We start from the raw sequence: 12,400 nt of genomic DNA, 5'->3' as shown, positions 1-12,400 counted from the left end.
TTACAATGATATACAACTATACGATACAAATTTATTTTTGTAAGATTCAATTGAGTCACTGAAATAATCTAAGGTGTCCGTGGCGACAAAGATATGGTGTGCACATTGATTCAACATTACTTTCGACAGATCGAGAGCAGGTTTATATGAAGTGATACTGTTTCATCGTGGTCGCAGCACATTATGTGGAACCTGATGTTTGGTGTCTGGTGAAAATCTTTTGAATTAAAAGCATTTTATCGTGAGCTCATTCAAAATTTCATGCTAATTAACTAGCCTTATTATGCATAGGACAATCCCAAAATATCCTAATAAAAGGCATTAAAACTTGTGGCATTAAAAATGGCGTCGGATGCTAGAGGACGGAGGAGCCGTTTGACTGCTGCTCAGCGTGGCTCTGGAGTGCTGCGGGGAAAAGGGCTGGTGCACCAGTGCCACCAGTCGCTGTCCTCCTAAAATCATTTTGATTCTCCTCCAAGATCAGACTCCTGTGTTGGAGGAAGTCAGGACCCCTTCAAGACTGCTGCCCCGTCAATGACCAGGTGTGAATAGCTGTGAAGAGGACAGTTCGCGGGTGACTCGGAGGTCACTCATTGTCCAGCGCAGGTCTCTTTCCTGCTGACTTCTTCCATAACTTCTATTGCCGTTGGACCTTCTCCTCTTAATCCATTCACTGAACAGAAACGATTCGTGTGAAGAACAGCTTCCCTCTGTGAAGCAGCCAGGCGAGAAAACTCATCGCTTCCTCCTGAATCGTGTGCGCGGCTCTGATTTCTGTCTTTGCGAACATTGTCATCCGCTCTTACAACATATTCTCCCTCATTTCCAACTCAGCCTTCTCCATTATGTAGCATTACACCGCGGCAACATGCATTCTTGATGTAGGGCCCTTTTTTTCACTTGGCTCTTTCAGATGAAAAACAAATTGAATTATTCAACCCTTCTCTTGAGTACAGTGACGTGATACTTTAGCTCCTTTTTAATTGGAGATGAAGCGTGCGCGCTGAGTGCAGCCGTGGAGAGGCAACGCTGCTTTTTAGTCAATGCAATATACATGACGTGTCGCGCAGGGCATCTATAGTGGAATTATATAACCTCAAGCAGTGAGTGGTGCCACGAAACAACTAAACACCAGAGCAGTCTGAACGTGCCTGCGAGGACCATTTTAGTTTCCTCCAGCAGGAACACCTGCGTGATGAATTGCTGCAGTGATTCTAGGACAATGTCCAATCATTTTAAATACAACAAACTACATCACCGTGTGTCATTAAAAGGGCCCTATTGAGTCAAGAGTCATCTGCAGCCTTCGCAAGATGAAGTGTCACCTCAACTTGTATTGAAGCATGAAAGAACAAACTATTTATTTCTGAATAGTTAAGTTATCAAAAACAAGCCCGCAGGAGGTTTTTCAGAGACTCGTCCTGGATCTGGATTCAGTTTTGCTGAACAGGAACATGCTAGCGCCACTCCATGATGACATGCCATACATTCTGGAATATAAGCTGCACCCCCATTTTTTAAAAAAAAAGGAAAATAGATCTTCATAAATAAGTCACACCGGTCTATAAGCCGTGGGTGCAGTGGTGCTGTCTGCACTGTAGACCAGTCAGTGGTGCTTAATAATGCATAAAGTAGCTTTGAAAACAGGGTCCAGCATGGAGAGTGACTCATGAAACAAACTGAACTTGAATCATGAACTCCTCACATTTTTTATTGACATTAAGGAGCTCAAAATTTCACCCGTGTGTCTAAAGTTCCAACACCACAGCCGGTCTCAGCTGCTGCTTCTCGTCTCCAGTCCTCCAGGACATCGGCTCTGTTGGAGGAGCTGCGGACACGTGGGTGAAAACAGTGCATTTTGAGCACTTTATGGGAAATATAACACCTGCATTTGATGCAACGCGTCTCAATATTTTGGCAGCATGACGCTCTTCAGCCTGTAAAATCCATGGATTAGCTGCGTCGTTGTACTGGCCACAGGGTTCATACAGTGAGAACAAAGTAGTGGCTAATAGTCAGGACATTACGCCATGTTCTTCCCTGAACTTAGACTAGTTGATACATACCTCTCTTGTCTTTGTGCATGCACTCAATTGTGCATCACTCCTGAGTGATGATATCGCTGCACCTGGGTTCCAGTCCACTTCACTGCCACTATTGCAGCGTACATTGGTCTCAGTCTGGTTCTAGCATGTGGTTGGTAGACCACCCCTCTTCTTCTCTGCTCCTCCTCATCAGGTGTTAGTTGAAACAGTCTTTGGAGATGATCCACACGATCTCAGTCCGTTTCTGGCTCTAAACCTGACAACTTTTCTGCAGCAGAAGCAGTAGTCTTGTATTACTTTGGGAGATGCTCCCCCACCCTGCACTTGGTAGAGTGCTGTTTCTTCCAAATAGAACTTGCATTTGTTCATGATACAAAGTTATCTGGATATTTCCATTCTGCTGTTTCAATGTCTGCTGCTCGTCTGTACTGAAACCCAGATTTCACCTGATCCTCTGATCTATTCCCAGTAAATGTCAGAGACACGTTACTGTACACATTTCAAAGCTATGGATTTCTTTTCTCTGTATGTTCAAGGAGGGTCCAGTCCTCTTGTAAACTTGATATAACTCGGAAGTGCCAAACATTTAAAAATGTTTTTGATGTGATGCTCCTCTATTCAAAGGTGGGATTGATAACTGATGAGAAGAAATTACGCACAATGGGGAACCCTTAAATTAAATAACTATATTTGGAACCTCGAACCAAACAGTGACATTGTATTGTCAGCATTGGTCTGAGACCTTATACTACTCTGAGAAGAGTACACACAAAGCATTCCCAGAGTGTTCTGATATATATCTACCTATGGAGAATATATTTGTGCTTGTGACATTCATCTCTACATCAGCAGTCTCTGTGCAGCCCTGCTGTCGCTGTTACACAGTAATAGAGCCTTTGAGTTTTTCTGTCCCGTATATGTGTAGCATTTTGCTTAAAAAACACCTTTTTTATTTGTTTGTATTATGTACTGCTGTGAATTGTAGTTCTTTTTTATATTTTATAGCTGCTATAAAAGTAATGGAATTGGTGTTGCCACACAGATGTGGTCCACAGGCCTCAAACCTTCACCTGATGACAGTCAGTGACAGTATGTCTTATTGCTGAGTCTGCATTTCCATAGGTGTGCACTGGCCTGACTGTAGGTCCTGGTCCCCTTCAGTGGAGGCAGCCATGTGATGGACAAATACCAGTATCAGGTGCACTTGTACTTGGATTCTGATTCCATCTGTGGTCAGGATGATTTAAGGTAATTCGTTGAGTCTTTCATGTTTGCCGGATCTCAATGAAACTTCTACAGACATTGCCGTCACGTCGCTGCACACCGAGTGCACTTGAACTGCGTCTCAAGTGGATCCATGCAGAGTGTAAAATCAATGTGGGTTCATGTCAAGGAATTCAGCACATCTTTTGAAAGAGAGTTATTTACCTGCACTTACAGAGTCAAATTCTGATATTTGCTTTCACTGACATACGGCTTCTGGAGTCGACATCCAGAGTGTTTCATAGGAATGTCACCGTATATACACTAGGGGTTTAAGGAAATGGCCGTAGCTACAGTGGGATCCAATCTGCATCAACCTCTTCCAGGACCAAATCAGAGACTCTGCGTGACACCCGTTATGTATAACAGTCAAACCATTTTCGCTTCTGTTTTCGGCGAGCAAACCTAGCGAGTGAATGCCGCCATGAGACAAATTAAATGTAACCTTTCCAGTTGCCAACTTCTCTGAAGTTGGGTCTAATTCCTTCAAGAAACAAAAGATAGCTCCAAACAAAACAGCAGTTTAATTATTTATCATCGTCTGAATTCATTTTGAACCCCAGCAGCCATCCACTGAGTCCACCTCCCCAGGTGATGTGTGAGAAAACAAAGAGTAACCATCAAACAAAGTGCCGGCTTTACAAAACCTTGTTTTGGAGATCCACATGCGCAGACTCACGATGCCGTAAATAGCTAATGTGGGTCATGGTTAATTAAAAGATTATTTTTGCAAAACTAAAAGAGAATAAGAATGTCGCTCTGTAAGGATGTAACTTTTGTGAGCTAAAGGAAATACAGCTAGATAAACCAAACAAGCACGCTGGGGTCGTGACCTACCGTAGAGGCCGTTCCTCTGGCATAGTAACTGAGTACAAAATCCACTTCAATGGTCCCTTTCGGCGCTGAGAAGCATGTTCTCTGCTCTGAAGCTGAGAATGAGCTCCACAAAATACTGCAAAGTTAGATGCCAAACATGAGCTTGCATCTTTGATTCTGCTCTGCAGGATCTTCCGGAAACAGCTCCATTTTTCAAAGTTCAGAAGTCTTTATTTGTGCACTACAGCAAACATACCTCCGCAGCTAAGGCGGCCACAAACACGCGACATTTTTGTGTTACAAAGTGACAAATGTGTGTGGTGAAACCTGCTCGGGCAAGTTATGTTTAGTGTGTAATATATCATAATCTGATCATTGACCAATACGATCAGTAGCTAAATAACCACCACCGACATAACGTAATCACAGAGGAGAAACAATTGTCAGTTCAGTCTGGAATTCAAGTGTCATTCTCTTGTTTGAATGGATGCCGTGTTAGAGCGGCTCAGCTTGTGCCTCCTGTACTGTCAATTTTGAAGCCATCAATACTTTGAAGTGCACCAAAAACTATGTGATCTGAAGACATTATATTGTCTTATGATTGCACAAATTTGTTTTATGTTCACCTTACCATATGTAGCTTCTCAGTATAAATCACACCTGGTTTTATGCTTGTGTCAGGTGCATGTGTGGCGTGTAGCCCTCCCATTTACTGTATCTCTTCTGCCCAGGATTTGCTTAAAATGATAAAACCTTTGTCCTCTCAGCATTATTTTATGAGCATATTTTAACTCTGTCCAGCTTTATTAATATTTATCTGTTCGGTGTGATGCAAAGTGCGGCTAATGTACATACATGTTTTATTTCCAGAGCAGTGGTGGGAAACTGTCTCAGATTTTTCTTTCTTTTTTTTTCCTTCTCCTGCGGATCAGAGATTAAAGTGTCTCTTCCTGCAATGAGACACGGACACACGTGTTTTGAAACTAACTACAGAGACACTTTAGAATGAACACATTTAGTGGCTTCTTACTCAAGGAACACAACACAACGGTTATTGACAGGTCAATATATGTGACTTTTAAAAAAAAAAAAGTTTTAAGTTTTATTGCCTTTTAAATGTTGCCTTCATGTGCAAGACGTGTGTCAGGACAGTGAGACAGTAGCGAGGTGTTGTAGGACTGATGACATCAGAGATCAAGTCTTTGTTTTCAGCTGTTGTGGACAGACTGACAGACACGGTCAGGGAGGAGTCTCCATGGAGCATGATGTTTGCTGATGATATAGTCATTTGTCATGGGAGGTGGAGGAGAAACTGCAATGAAGAACTAAAACAGAAGGCGTGTGTAAGTGGGAGAGAGGGAGGGAGGCTGGTCAAGATGCAGGGAGGAGAAGAAACAGATGAGCTCAGGTCGTCGGGATCAGTCACACAGAGTAATGGAGAGAGGTGAAAAGGAGAGTGCGGGTCTATGGAGACGTCTGCCGGTTTATACTGATTCTAAGACACTAGTCAGTTGGTCTGGTTTGAGGATAGTGAGTTTTGGTTAGGAGTCATTTAGAAATGCAAGAGAAGAAATGGAAGCAAGCAGAGGAAGACAACAATGAGGAGGTTCCGTGCCCACGTCTGCCGTGACCTTTGTCCGTCACGACATACGGTATGTGCTCACTTGTAGCTGGACGTTGTCTGGTTTATATTGTGCAAATGTCTACCTTCTCTTCTGCTCCCTCATGCAGCTCATTTATTCCTCTCTCATAAGCGCAGCAGTGAGTGAGTCGGGCCAGGAGAGCAGACTCATCAGGATTCTTGCGCGAGGTAACAAAGTTGGACGCACAGCCAGCACATGTCAGCCATGCCTCCCCTCACACTCGTCCCACACCGTCGTGTGTGTGTGAGCGGTGATTGACTGAGAGCGTGATTGTGCTTCTTGCTGCAGCCAGGTGGTTGGCAGCCAGCAGGGCGAACATCACCAGATTTGCTGCATCAGCCAAAGTGTGAGGCCACCCTTTCTGGCAACGGCAAGCCTGGACCAACATCACAGGAATAATAAAGAGACGCCGGGGTGTCAATCATCGGCCCAAAACCTTCGGTTGTTGATTTATTATAATTTTTTTCCACAGATTTAGTTGGCAGGAGAATTTCCATCACGAATCGCGTATCATTAGACGCTTTCGCCTTTTGAGCAACGCGCTGATAGAAGACAGCAGAAGCGGCGCTGGAGAAGAAAAAAAAACAGGAGGTTCTTGGTTTTCTAGGGGGAGTGAGGAGAAGTCTTTGATGTTGAGGGGTTTCACGGAGGCAAATAACACACTTTGATATTTCAGAAGCCATCTCTGCTCCACACATAAAAAGTGGGAGCAGACAGACAAACAAAGACGTACACATCTGTAGACACGCTGTCAAAAATACGGCTCCAGTTATCAACCGGCTGATGTATCCGCTGCTATTTTGTCGGCTGTTATTTGTGCAGCGCAAAGCCTGGAAGTTGCAATCTTCCTCAGCAACGCTGACAGATTGTCTGTCCCGTTTGATTTTGCGAGGAAGATAAATTAGTGTTTGGACAAACATAAAAGGTAATGTATTCATAAGAGCCGTGATGAGCGCAGCTGTCTGCAGCATCTGACATCCAGCTTGAGACACACTCCGCCTGGGGAGGTTGGACCATCCTCCACGGCGTGAGTTTTGTGTGGTAATATGGCTTAAAATGCTGCGCGGCATTATTTTAGAATAGTCTATTGTCTCCTTATGCCATTGGCTGTCTCTGCTGTCCAGAACGTTAGCAAAGCACACAAAGAGCGCAGACCTCTGGCAAGCAGCTCATCTTCACCTTTGTTTTATCTACACTACCAGACACCTCTGAAATAAGGGTGTAACAGTAGACAACTGAAACAGCTTCAGAGTCTTTGGTCCGATCAGCATGCATGCCATTCAAGTTACTTTAATATGTGTCCTCACACACAACAGACCACAAGCAGCATGACAGCCACAACAGATCATCTCCTTGAGCTGGAAGATCTGTAGTAACGTGCCCTCTGTGTCCAGTGTAGCGAGAATTTGGCAGGTAGGTTTGAGAAGCACGCGGCGATGGAGCCTCACACCCGGCTGTACCATGTGACAGGTTCACACACCTGCCAACCTCTGCCAATAACTTCCCTTATAAAGTGGTGCAATTCCCCTTATAAATTGAAAAGAAACCTTACAAACACAATCGTGGCGCATTTTAATATTTTATTATTACTATTTACATCACAACAAGACAGACAATGTACTGGAAAATGATAACAAAGATAACATATATAAAAGCTTTTTCATTACATTTACCATGTGCAGCATGTTTTAAAATGAATAATTCTTCCTCGTACTCTTCTCTTCTTACTAGGTGGTAATTCTGATTCTTCCGTGCTTACTTCTATGATTTTTCTCTGAATGATTCCTCTTGCAACACAGTTCAAAACAACCTTCAGTGCAACGCGCATACACACGCAACACACCGATCTTCAAAGCCGCAAGCAACGAGAAAAATAAATATGAGATTGAGGATAAGTTTTGCTGGTATGATGCGATGACCGTCGTCAGTTACCAGTCAGACGAGTGAATTCTTTTGTTGTTTGTTCTTAAAGTTGTTATACGGCGTACATGATTTGAAATTGTAAAAAAAAAAAACCATATAGGATACGGGGAAAACAGTTGGCAGGTATGGGTTCAGGAACTGGATCCTGCACTTAACTCTCCTTGGCACATGCCACAGTCATGTAAACATCCCAGTGATCTAATCTAGATGCTTTTTTCAAGACTTCTTCAGCAAGTGTTTCATGCTTACACAGCAACTAATCTCCAATTCCAACTCACCTGACTCATGCATGACTCAAATGTTGACGTCTCCCTCCGATGATGATGTCATCGGCTCACCGTTCTCTGGCCCATCAATGCAGGAGCTCTGTGTGTTTTCATCTCTAAACAGCCAAGCATGCAGCCAGGGCAGGACACGTCATAGAGAGTTTTGTGCAAACAGACACATACCAATATTATTTTAAAAGATACTCAGTTCCTCATGAAGAGGAGTTGTAAATATAATAATACTTTGACAGATGTGAAAAACCTCTAGTTTTGCTGTTTGCTGTTAGAAGCCACCACTTTTTCACAGTCAAATCACCATTATGTCGACAAAAAGGCCTTTTTCGAATTATGCGTGTGGGCAGAGTATGTTTTTTGACAATCCCTACATCACAAAAACCCCTCATTAACTCACAGTATAGAAAAGGTGGCCAGCAGAGTCAACAAACGCATCTAATTCCAGATTTAAACTCTGCAAATGGATTCAGTGAGAAGACATTTAGTGAGCGAGAACATTGTGTGCCGTGAAAAAGGAGAGGAGAGCAGCAGCCGACGCGTGGTGAGGAGGCATTTGCAACAACCATGTTCATTGTTTGAACATTTTAAATGACCACCTTTGAAAGGGAACATCTGAAGATACAAGCACCAAACAAATGATTTCACCCATACTTTCCTTTAAAACAGCTCTACAACCAATGTAAGCTGCGGCCATTTGCTTGAAGGCAGCCTGACATTTCTTACAGTAAATGTGGCTCTTCATGTTTGCCCTGCTGAATAGGCCTCTGTGGCAAACATCAGATGAAGCTGTGTCGCCAAATTGAAAGACTTGTTTCTGTGGCTCACAGACTTTTCGCTGACCTCTGCGCCTTTTTTGAAAAGCGATCCCCATCGCTTGGCTGTGAGTGACATGGACCTATGTTTTGCTCCTCATTACTGTGTGTTAATGTGAATGGTCTCACTGCTGCGCTTCCTCATCACCAGTGTCAAGCTACTGTACTGCTGCAACACCTGCTTTTATGGGCGAGTGGTATTCTGCAATCCTGCAGGGGCCAACCGTCTTGAAAGCACATTATCTCCACCTACTGGACTGGAGTTTGGATCAGTAGATTTTGCAGTGCAATTTTATATATATATATATTTATTTATTTTTTTTTTTTTTTGAGGCTCTATCTCTGCCTCCTAACTATTCTTAAATGTCTGCTGTTTTAGTTGTTGTTTAATACAGCGTTTTTGATTTGTTTTATTTCATAGCTGAGTTACAAAAATTGAGGCAAGGATTGACAGACATCAGTCACAGGAGCCTGAATCACAGCAGGTGAGTGGTCGTGTGTGTATTTCAAACGCAGATATTGTGAACTTGAGGTGTGCAGTATGTGAATGAATCACTCAACATGATCAGCTGCAATGTGGAGGCAGAAGCGACACAAATGAATGCAGACTGTTCCGACAGGATCTCCTGCTCCTGCAGCTCTATTTTCAGCACAGGTTTCCACTAGTTAATACTAAATCTGACAGAACAGAGCCATCACAACACAGACCATCGGTTCATCTCCAGCATGGGCAAGTGGATTTCCCTAAGCACTTTGGTTTCCTCCCAGAGTCCTTAAACATTCAGATATTGTGTGTGCATACAGGTCATTCGGTTTTCTCTTTCGCCCTTTACTTTACTTTGCGTACTTACACTTACTTTTGCACTTTGTAGTATTAGTTTTGCACTCATATTTATTGTACATATTATTATTACAATGTTATTATTATGCAAGTATTAATATTGGAACCAGAAGCCAAGCAACGACATTTTGTTGCCAAGGTCTCACTCCTGTGTTTTCTTGTGCGATGACAATAAAGGAAATCAAAGTCTAAGTGTGTGTGTCTCTGGATGTTTGTCTAAATGGGCGCGCGACCAGTTCATGGTGTGGCCTGTCTCTCATCCAGCCGTTGGAGGAGAACAAGATTGATCGGACATTAAATCCATGTCAGTGTGTAGAAGAGTGACTCATGATAATTTTGAACTGCTGTGATTCATAACATGTCACAGTCCCGTGTGATCGGAATGATCCTTCATTTGTGGTCGTAGCAAAAAGAAAATGTAGGTGCCACAAAAAACAGGGCTTGCTCATGTGTATATGCGGGTGTGCTGTGGATGTGTGGCTCCTGGGGATGGGCCTTGTTATTCCCTTCAGTGAGACACGAGGCACACACCCTAATTAGAAGACATCTCCTGGCGAGGGAGATGCTGAGGTCTGACTACTGCTCGGAACTCATCAGCTCCCCACCTCACTTTAGCTTCTCCTCAGTCGCTCTCTTGTCTGACAAGCTTGTGGAACCACAAGGAGATGGCACCCAACAACACTGGCTCATTAGGCCTTTCATGGATCTGATGGAAAGAATTGCACCTCGGGGGAGAAAAATTAAAAACAGCTCATTTAATAACGGTGAAGCATCAGGTTGATGTTTTTCATGCTAAAAACAGCAATTGTTAATGACTTTTTCCTCCATTGTTGCTGACTAAAAAGATCCATCCATCCAAATCTTGCCACCACTAGAAGAGAGGAGTAGAAGCCACTTGTTTACACTAAAAATGATGTCACTCCATTCATGAAATCCACTCCAAATAATTCAATACTTTTTTGAGCATTTAAAATATCATTGCTCACAGACCGGTCAATAGCACTGCAGGTAGCCGTAGAATTCAGCTGTTCCATTTTTCAAGACTGGCATACTTTACACGTCTTCTCAAAACACCACCAAATTCATGTCATGTAGGACAGTTTATACTTTAAGTTATGAAAAATATACGCATGCATTCTACACAATGGACCATGCTGAAGTATGCTCCTCATTTACACCTAAAGTTCAGTGTCCTCCTTGGCTCTCCAACTAGAGCACATCCCATTCACGCCCTCATTAAGTGTCATCCCCGCAGACTGCAGTTCCCTTCTATCAGCGCTCTGCAAATAGTTGTACAACATGTATCTTAGCGTTGTGAGAGCGGCCAAGGTTGTCAGCACTTGGTTTTAATTTGGCTCGGAAGCCACTGGTGATTTCAACCGCTGGGACACCCTGTCGGCCGCACAAGTTTAACTATTCTGAAGCATGAGGAGCTGAGTCTGCGCCTCTGCAGTGTCAGCGACTGTCTCGCTCCACTGCCACCAAGCCTCATTCTCTCCTGTGAACATCCCATACAAAGAGGGAGCGCTGCCGTGTGAATATGAGCTATTTCCATTCCCTGCATCTTAAGTAGAGCCAAGGTACATATTATATTTTAGCATGTCTGCGGAGTGGAAACAGGATCGTAAAACATATCGACAAGAGTGTCTGAAGAAGGATTTGGGTAATGCTGCGCCTCTCAGGTGCATCGGAAAACCATTTTAAAAAGCAAGTCCCAAAGACTATTTATCAACCTGTTCATCTCATCACATAGAGGTGGACTGAAGCAGCTTCTTCGTAAAGCTGTGGCCAAGAGGGAGAAAGGACACTGTCAGCCAGGAGGACGTGAACATGGGGCAGACCAAGGATGGACGAGGACAATGGAAAAACCTTGGCCTCCATTGTATTTCTTAAAAATGTGAAATGAATATTTTTTGGACAGGTATTTGTCGGAGTGTCGATGCCTCCCTCCTCAAAGATGAGTGCAACAACACACACCTCAACTCAGTCCCCAATGTCTTGGCAGAACATGCTTGACTTTGACAGTCAGTTCCATCTATTCTGTGTCTCCTCAGCCTGCGGTGAAGTTGCTTCAGCTTTTTTTTGTATTATTTACTGAGATATTTTATATATTTCCCTCCAAGTTAGAGGACACAAAGTTTCAGATTCGGACAACAAGTGTACGTAACAAATACACATTTAATGACAAGCGCAGAGACAAAGTAACTGGAAGATATGGTTTTCCTTGATCCGTTTCTCTTGTGCCTTCAAAGCTGTGTTCATTTTCTGCAGCTTTCAAGTGTGAGTTTATGCTGGAGGTCAATCATGATTAATCAGATGTAAAAATATATATAAATCTAATGTTAATAACTGTCGATCGATTCATTTATTTTATTTCAATTAATGGCTCTGAAGCTGAGTTTTCTCGTGATTAATGGCAAACTAATGACAGATTTAGTATTTTGTTGAGGCAGCTTAAAAGACGCTGTCATCAACATTGATCCATTCCTCATGCAAACATTAGCTTACTGCACCAACCCAACATGCAGTAACAGATCATTCTTCAGAATAACCTCACAGGCTCTGACCAGGCTCAAAGACATGCTAAAAGCATAAGATGGTGAACAATAAACGCCACTCTTGTGCTGGTAATATATCTCTTTAAGTTACATTTACAACAGACATAAAATGTGTGATTCATTCATTTCTGTTTGTTGTTCTTTTTTAAACTACCTGCATGTATCATACCACTGAGTTCTGCTGTCTTTACTTGCGCAGTTCTGATTTCCGGTTCAGC

Source organism: Synchiropus splendidus, chromosome 5 (assembly GCF_027744825.2).
Source record: "Synchiropus splendidus isolate RoL2022-P1 chromosome 5, RoL_Sspl_1.0, whole genome shotgun sequence".
Classification (NCBI taxonomy): Eukaryota; Metazoa; Chordata; class Actinopteri; order Syngnathiformes; family Callionymidae; genus Synchiropus; species Synchiropus splendidus.
The sequence above is the reverse complement of the archived record's forward strand: the minus strand, read 5'-3'. Positions refer to the sequence as shown.